The following is a 7245-nucleotide window of genomic DNA, read 5'->3' as shown; positions in this document are numbered from 1 at the left end:
GAGGACAGAAGTTATAACTATCTGGACATGGTAGAGAGGACAGAAGTTATAACTGTCTAGACATGGTAGAGAGGACAGAAGTTATAACTATCTAGACATGGTAGAGAGGACAGAAGTTATAACTATCTAGACATGGTAGAGAGGACAGAGAGGAAAAAGTTATAACTACTGGACATGGTAGAGAGGACAGAAGTTATAAACTGTCTAGACATGGTAGAGAGGACAGAAGTTATAACTATCTAGACATGGTAGAGAGGACAGAAGTTATAACTATCTAGACATGGTAGAGAGGACAGAGAGGACCGAAGTTATAACTATCTGGACATGGTAGAGAGGACAGAAGTTATAACTATCTGGACATGGTAGAGAGGACAGAAGTTATAACTGGACATGGTAGAGAGGACAGAAGTTATAACTATCTGGACATGGTAGAGAGGACAGAAGTTACACACTAAAACTCTCAATATGTCCTTATTCAGTACATCTGAGGCTCAGTGGACCGGGGCCACACAATCATTAGCCCCCGTTTGTCAGCGTTCTAGGTGAATGGATAAGGCGGAGTCAGGCGCAGGACACAGGTATGAGTAACAATCAGAGCTTTACTCAATATAAGCAATGTTCCAACAAGGATAAACATAAATATCCAGAGCACATAACAGAAACCACTTGACAACGACAATCACGCACAAAACACAACGGGAAGCCAGAGGGTTAAATAAGGAACATTGATTATGGAATGGAAACCAGGTGTGTACAATGAAGACAAAACAAAATGAAACATGGATCGGTGGTGACTAGAAAGCCGGTGATGCCGAACGCCGAACGAACAAGGAGAGGGACCACCGGAAGTCGTGACACCGGTGTTGTTAAAGTACTGAGAACTTGATGGGAGTGTGAAAAGGTTGTGATCATTCTGTGACAAACCCCCATTTGTGACAGGCCCACATAGACTAAAGATGACCCACCTGACATTAGCCTGTAATGGTTTAATGTCCAGTCCATTCATACATCTGTTCAACTGAAGCCAGTGAGTTACGCATGTATTCTGGACATCATTTATTTATATTTACTCATTTCATATGTATATATACTGTATTCTATTCTTCTGTATTTTAGTTAGTGCCACTCCCATATTGCTCGTCCTGATATTTATACATTTCTTAATTCCATTATTTTACTTTTAGATGTCTGTGTGTATTGTTGTGAACTGTTAGATATTACTGCACTGTTGGAGTTAGGAACACAAAGCATTTCGCTACACCCACAATAACATCTGCTAAACATGTATTTGACCCATAACATGTAATTTGATTTGATTTTGATCGGTCCGTAGTCCTTAGATTTGATTTAAAATCAATCCCAGAGTCCACCAGAACATTGCTTATATTATATTTAGAACATGACTGGCATATTTGGAAGCCTCAGCGTCATCGTCATCGTCCTCACATGGCCTGCGTCCCAAGTGGCACCCTATTCCTTAATAATAGTGCACTACCNTCCTCACATGGCCTGCGTCCCAAGTGGCACCCTATTCCTTAATAATAGTGCACTACCCATAGGGCTCTGGTCTAAAGTAGTGCACTATGTAGGGAATAGGGTGCCATAGGGCTCTGGTCAAAAGTAGTGCACTATGTAGGGAATAGGGTGCCATAGGGCTCTGGTCAAGAGTAGAGCACTATGTAGGGAATAACTTGCCATTTGGTACACATCCACGGAACAGGGATCCACCCTGTGAGGTAGTCTCTGGAAAACACACTGATTACGCACTCACTCCCTGAAAATATGTATTCCTGCTCCACCCTTCAATCTGGGATTATCTGGGTCACAGGTCCATCCACCCACCCACCTAGACACACACAGTCATGAGAGGGCCAGGTATAATCACAACATCAGAACAGAATAACACCTAGACACACACACACAGTCATGAGAGGGCCAGGTATAATCACAACATCAGAACAGAATAACATGCTGTCAAGGAGAGGGTCAGTCTTATAATGTGGAGATCACTGGGCAAGATGACGAGGACTGTGTCTGTCTGTCTCTCTGTCTCTCTCTTTCTTTCTCTCTCTCTCACACACACACACACAACGGTCCTAGTTATTAGCCTGCTGGTCTCAGAGCTATATAATCTGTACAGATCTCAGATCAGGCTAGGTCCTAGTTATTAGCCTGCTGGTCTCAGATCTATACACATCTCAGATCAGGCTAGGTCCTACTTATTAGCCAGGTATTTTTCTATAGATGTCACGATCGTCCATAGGAGAGAGAGATGACCAAGGCGCAGCGTGTGCAAAATACATATTTTTATTATAAGAAGGAAAACGAAACAAAACAACAAACAGACGAACGTGAAGCTATTAAAGAACTAGTGCACACATGCAACATAGAACATAGACAATTACCCACAAATACATGATGCCTATGGCCACCTTAAATATGGCTCCCAATCAGAGACAAATGAAAAACATCTGTCTCTGATTGAGAACCACTCAGGCAACCATAGACATAACTAGACACATTCACTCAACCATAGACTTCCCTAGAAACATTCACTCAACACAAACCCATACACTCTAACAAATCCCCCTAGACACTACAACCACCCAAGACAAGACAAAAACACAAACATACCCCATGTCAAACCCTGAAAAACTAAAATAATAAAGAAAACAAAGAATACTAAGGCCAGGGCGTGACAATAGAACATAGAATGTCCTCTAACGATGCTGTTTCTAGGACACTCCAGCCTGACTCCTATGGATTTGACCTTTGACTCCTTTCCTCTTACCCTCCCTGACCACTGAGGAATTCTACCCCTCTGCACCATCGATTTTCAGCACCCATACTCTCCAACAACAAGAACACACACACAACACAACACACACACACACCACACACAAACACACACACACAACACCAACACGACACGACACACACACACACACGACACACACACACACACACACACACACACACACACACACACACACACACACACCGCAAATACACACACACCGACACACACACTCAACACCCCACACACCACACACCACCACACACCACATAACTCTCACACACAACCCATTAACTGCTGCTCCTCCCAGACAGTCTCCTGGTCTCATACGAGCACCATAGATGTTCCTGGTGAGTCCAGTAGGACTACATCCTCCCTCTGGTACCCTAGCTCTAAGGGGTCACGCGGGCTGAGAAGAAACTATGCTGACTCCAAGAACACTGTGGTGATCAGATTCAGCGAGATCAGGTAAAGAAGGACGCCTTGGAGACAAGTTGAGGACATGGATGTGTATGTGTTGCCATTCAGAGGGTGTTAAATGGGGCAGACAACATATTTAGGTGCCTTTAATCGGGGTTATGTGTAGAGGATGCCAGGGACACCGGTTTGTGTCAAGAACTGCAACGCTTGCTGTGTTTTTTACCGACTCACCAGTTTCTCGTGTTTGACAAGAATGGTCCACCACATAAGGGGACATCCAGAAATTGACACAAACTTTGGGAAGCTAGTAAGGGGGGCGCGGGCCGGAAGCAGAGAGACGCGGGTTGTGGCAGCATAGCCAAACTCACAAGTCAGTGGCATTTCTCCTAGGAATGTACAACTATGTGGTTGCCCAGACTTCTACGCTGTTGCGCGAATGGCTCTAGCTCTCGACACTATCTCAGACTCAGAGTTCTCATCGCAAGTACTGGCGACGATTAGAGGACTGTATACTGACGCCAGGCAAAGGGGGCCTGTGAAGCATTCAATATCTGAGACTGAGTAGGTAAGGACTTCTCATATGAGAGCGTTGTACGCGTTATTATCACACATATCAGGTGATATGATAAAGAGTACAATATAGTCAGGTGCATTGAGTACTATTCATCAAGCTATTGGATATTCTATCTGGTTGCATAAAGAGAAGTAGGAACAAGTACATTGAGGCAAAGTGTTAATACATAGTCCACTCAAGATGGGCTTAGTATTTGTCGTCTAGAGCTTTGTAATGTCGGTGTGTTTGGATATGAGACAAAGAGCACTGTGTATCGAAGGTATTCTAATGAACACAAATCCATGGTTTGCTGTGTGTGTAGAGATTTCGCTCGCACGATGTAAGCGTATGACGACACAATACTAGAGTGAAGAGGTATATCATATGTTTAAGGTGTACTTCTAACTTACAAGATGTAGAGACTTTGATGAGATAAATTCACTTGGGAAAGGATTGATATAACTGGGGCATGGAATGGTATTCATATAGAAGATTGAGGTGTTGGCTCACAGATGTGGTTCGAATTTATTCTTAACGATATTCATATGAGTGCGACAGGGTATTCAACTAATGTGTTGTGTATTTTTACTCAGTGTGGTAAGACGTACTCACTGAAGAGTACTGTAGAAGGGAAAATATGATGGTAATGGTATTACTATATCGATTTGGTATATAAATCAGTCGTAGCGCCTGTAGACTAATAAGAAATGACAGTGAGGAGGTTATATTATGAATGTTTGGTATGAATCAGGTACGTCCTGAGAGTATAATTATGCAAGAACACACTATAGAAGGATATATAAGAGCTCTCTATTCATAGATAATTCCTTAGTGTGGTTAATGCTAACATGAATTTGTTAGTTATGTGTGTATAATATTAGTTGAGAGGTTAAAGTGGACGCATGATATAAGGTTATATGTTGTTATGTAGCTATATGTTTAAATAGTGTTTGGTTATCTTCAGTTTGTCGTGATAATTATAAGAGATAAAAATATAGAAGTGAAGTGTATTCATACAATATATTTGTAGTACTCTTAGTAGGTGTCATAGAGACTAATCAAATGAACAATACATGTACTGGGCAAGAGTACTGTGATAATGTTTTGGTATCAAATATCTTAAGTCATCAAGGGTGGTACTGACCATATATAAGGCTATGAGACGGCAACAAGCTCAATTGAGGACGGGTATTGACGATGAAGTGTTTTGAGATAGATCTCTTCAGTTGTTGGAGATACTAGGGCATGATATGCGGAACAGTACGGTATTCGTATAGTCGTGGTTCATTTTGGTAGTACAATCAGGCTGTTTACGCTATAGGCTAGATGGTTTGAGGACTAGGTAGTTCATAATAGCTCTGGGTGATCGGTGGTGGTCAGATGTAGACTGTCATACTAGACTGAGTAATGTGAATAATACATAGCTATAGCTTCATGTCTGATACAGATTATATGTATGTCTTTAGTACGTCACTTCATCGCTCATTCAGTTATAGCGTCAGACACGATGACTCACTGTATGTGTACATAGTCTCGACTAGGTATAGCTAGTTACTAATGTTAGTAGCTAGCTAATGAGCTCCTCTAGGAGCCATCTGGTATTGTATTACATATTTAGTTACACAATCTACTTGTTAGTCATCATAGTTGTTAGTGTGTGCTCTAGCGCTTAGAAGTAAGGTTAAAGTATGAGAATAAACGTAATCATCTTACTCCAATTATAACATTTAAATTATCGGTTTCTGCCTATCCTTCCTCTAGGGGTGTACGAGAGGCTGGTATATTATAGACAGGAAACCGATAAATGTAAATGATTTAGTCCACATACTTAGGTGGTGGGAACATTTACACCTCTTGCGTGTGGCCCTCTTAAGTCGATGTTATGATTCTAAAAAATGTTGAGTTGCAGAATGGCATAGCTATTACGCTAAGCTTGTGTACGCTTTATTCATGACGGTAACTATTGAGACGTGTGTTTTACAACGGGATAGAGAGAGTGCTCTCACGCGATCGCCCCTATAATCGACCGTTCTCCAATAGCTCGTTTGCTGCTTCGTTGTCCGTTGTGTGCGGTCTAGTTCTGCGGTTTGCTCGCTCCGATGGTAATTGGAATAGGTGACCGGCATGCTTGCGTAGGTAGTCGTTTGTGTGGAGGAGTGGTGGTAAAGATAGCTTTGACATTTGGCTGTTGGTTGCGTGGTGTTCTCCGCGCTTTGGTTAGAGGCAAGTTAGTTCGTTGTAGTGATTTGTTGTTGTGGTAGTCGTATATGTCTGTGCGAGGGATATGTCAAGATGATGTATACGGGTTTACGCGACGGTGTGCGTAGCTCGGTAAAAGGATACGCGGTGAGCCGACGTATGTCCCCGTGGCTGTGCTGTTCACGCGACGCTCGCCTCGTGCGTGTCTGTTAGAGTGATTTTACCTCCCTGTCATGGCTCTATCCTTACTCTCCACGCTCGACCTACAGTTAGCACACCAGTCCTAGTCGGTTCTACTTGCGCTCCTACTACACTCTTCTCTTCTAAGTCGTTCACTTGTTGATTGCATATGGTCATAGTCCTCTGACTAATGCTGAAGAAGATTGGGTATTAACTAACAGGTAAGTCAATGTGAATAACAATGTGTGTATGTTACAATGTGCGAACTCCTGTAGCTTCCGCCTTACTAATTAGGGCTTAATTGTTACCATGAAGCTTATGCTGAGGTGGCTCATCCAGGGAAGACCGTTGCACTACTTCAACTGAAACAGCCACAGCAAATCTCAAGGCGATACTCCGAGTACATGGCAGGCATATGATTTCTAGCAAAAAAATCACAAAGGCCACCATTCAATTAGTGATAGATAAATAAATCAGCATCTACACTTAATCTTCTTGGTCATCTTCGTCGTAAGTTACAAAATAACACAAACCATGCAATATTGATAATTAAGCACTCATCCGTAGTAACCACTGTAATTATAAATTAAATCTCACACAGAAAGAAAAGTTATAAGACTCAATAGCTATGATATCACATAAAGCAACGACTTGTCTCAATTAAACCTCACGGTAGTACAATTAATCTATACATCACACTCAATGGTTGGTTAACAAATCCAATACAACTCTCAGGTTAGCGTGACTATGTAAACACTTCCATATCTAAAAAACTTGTAGCTCATAACTTACTAATTCTATATAGTTACCACAGCTAGAGACTTCTATATAAGAGCACAGTGACGCGACATAACCACAGTGGACTGAATATATAACATACAATGTCATAAATCGCTCTATTAGCTAATTATAGCTGTGAGTTAATAATACACTGAGCGCCATAACGCATATGTTGAGCAACTCTAGATTATCATCACGCATACACATTAATCACACTATCCAAATCATGGGTAAAATTATTAGAATGGCTCACTCGTTGACATATATCATCATCAATACAGTAACGCACTCTCAAATCTCTTTCTGGAAGGCTTGA

Source organism: Salvelinus sp. IW2-2015, unplaced genomic scaffold, assembly GCF_002910315.2.
Source record: "Salvelinus sp. IW2-2015 unplaced genomic scaffold, ASM291031v2 Un_scaffold2599, whole genome shotgun sequence".
Classification (NCBI taxonomy): Eukaryota; Metazoa; Chordata; class Actinopteri; order Salmoniformes; family Salmonidae; genus Salvelinus; species Salvelinus sp. IW2-2015.
This window is presented reverse-complemented; position numbering follows the sequence as displayed.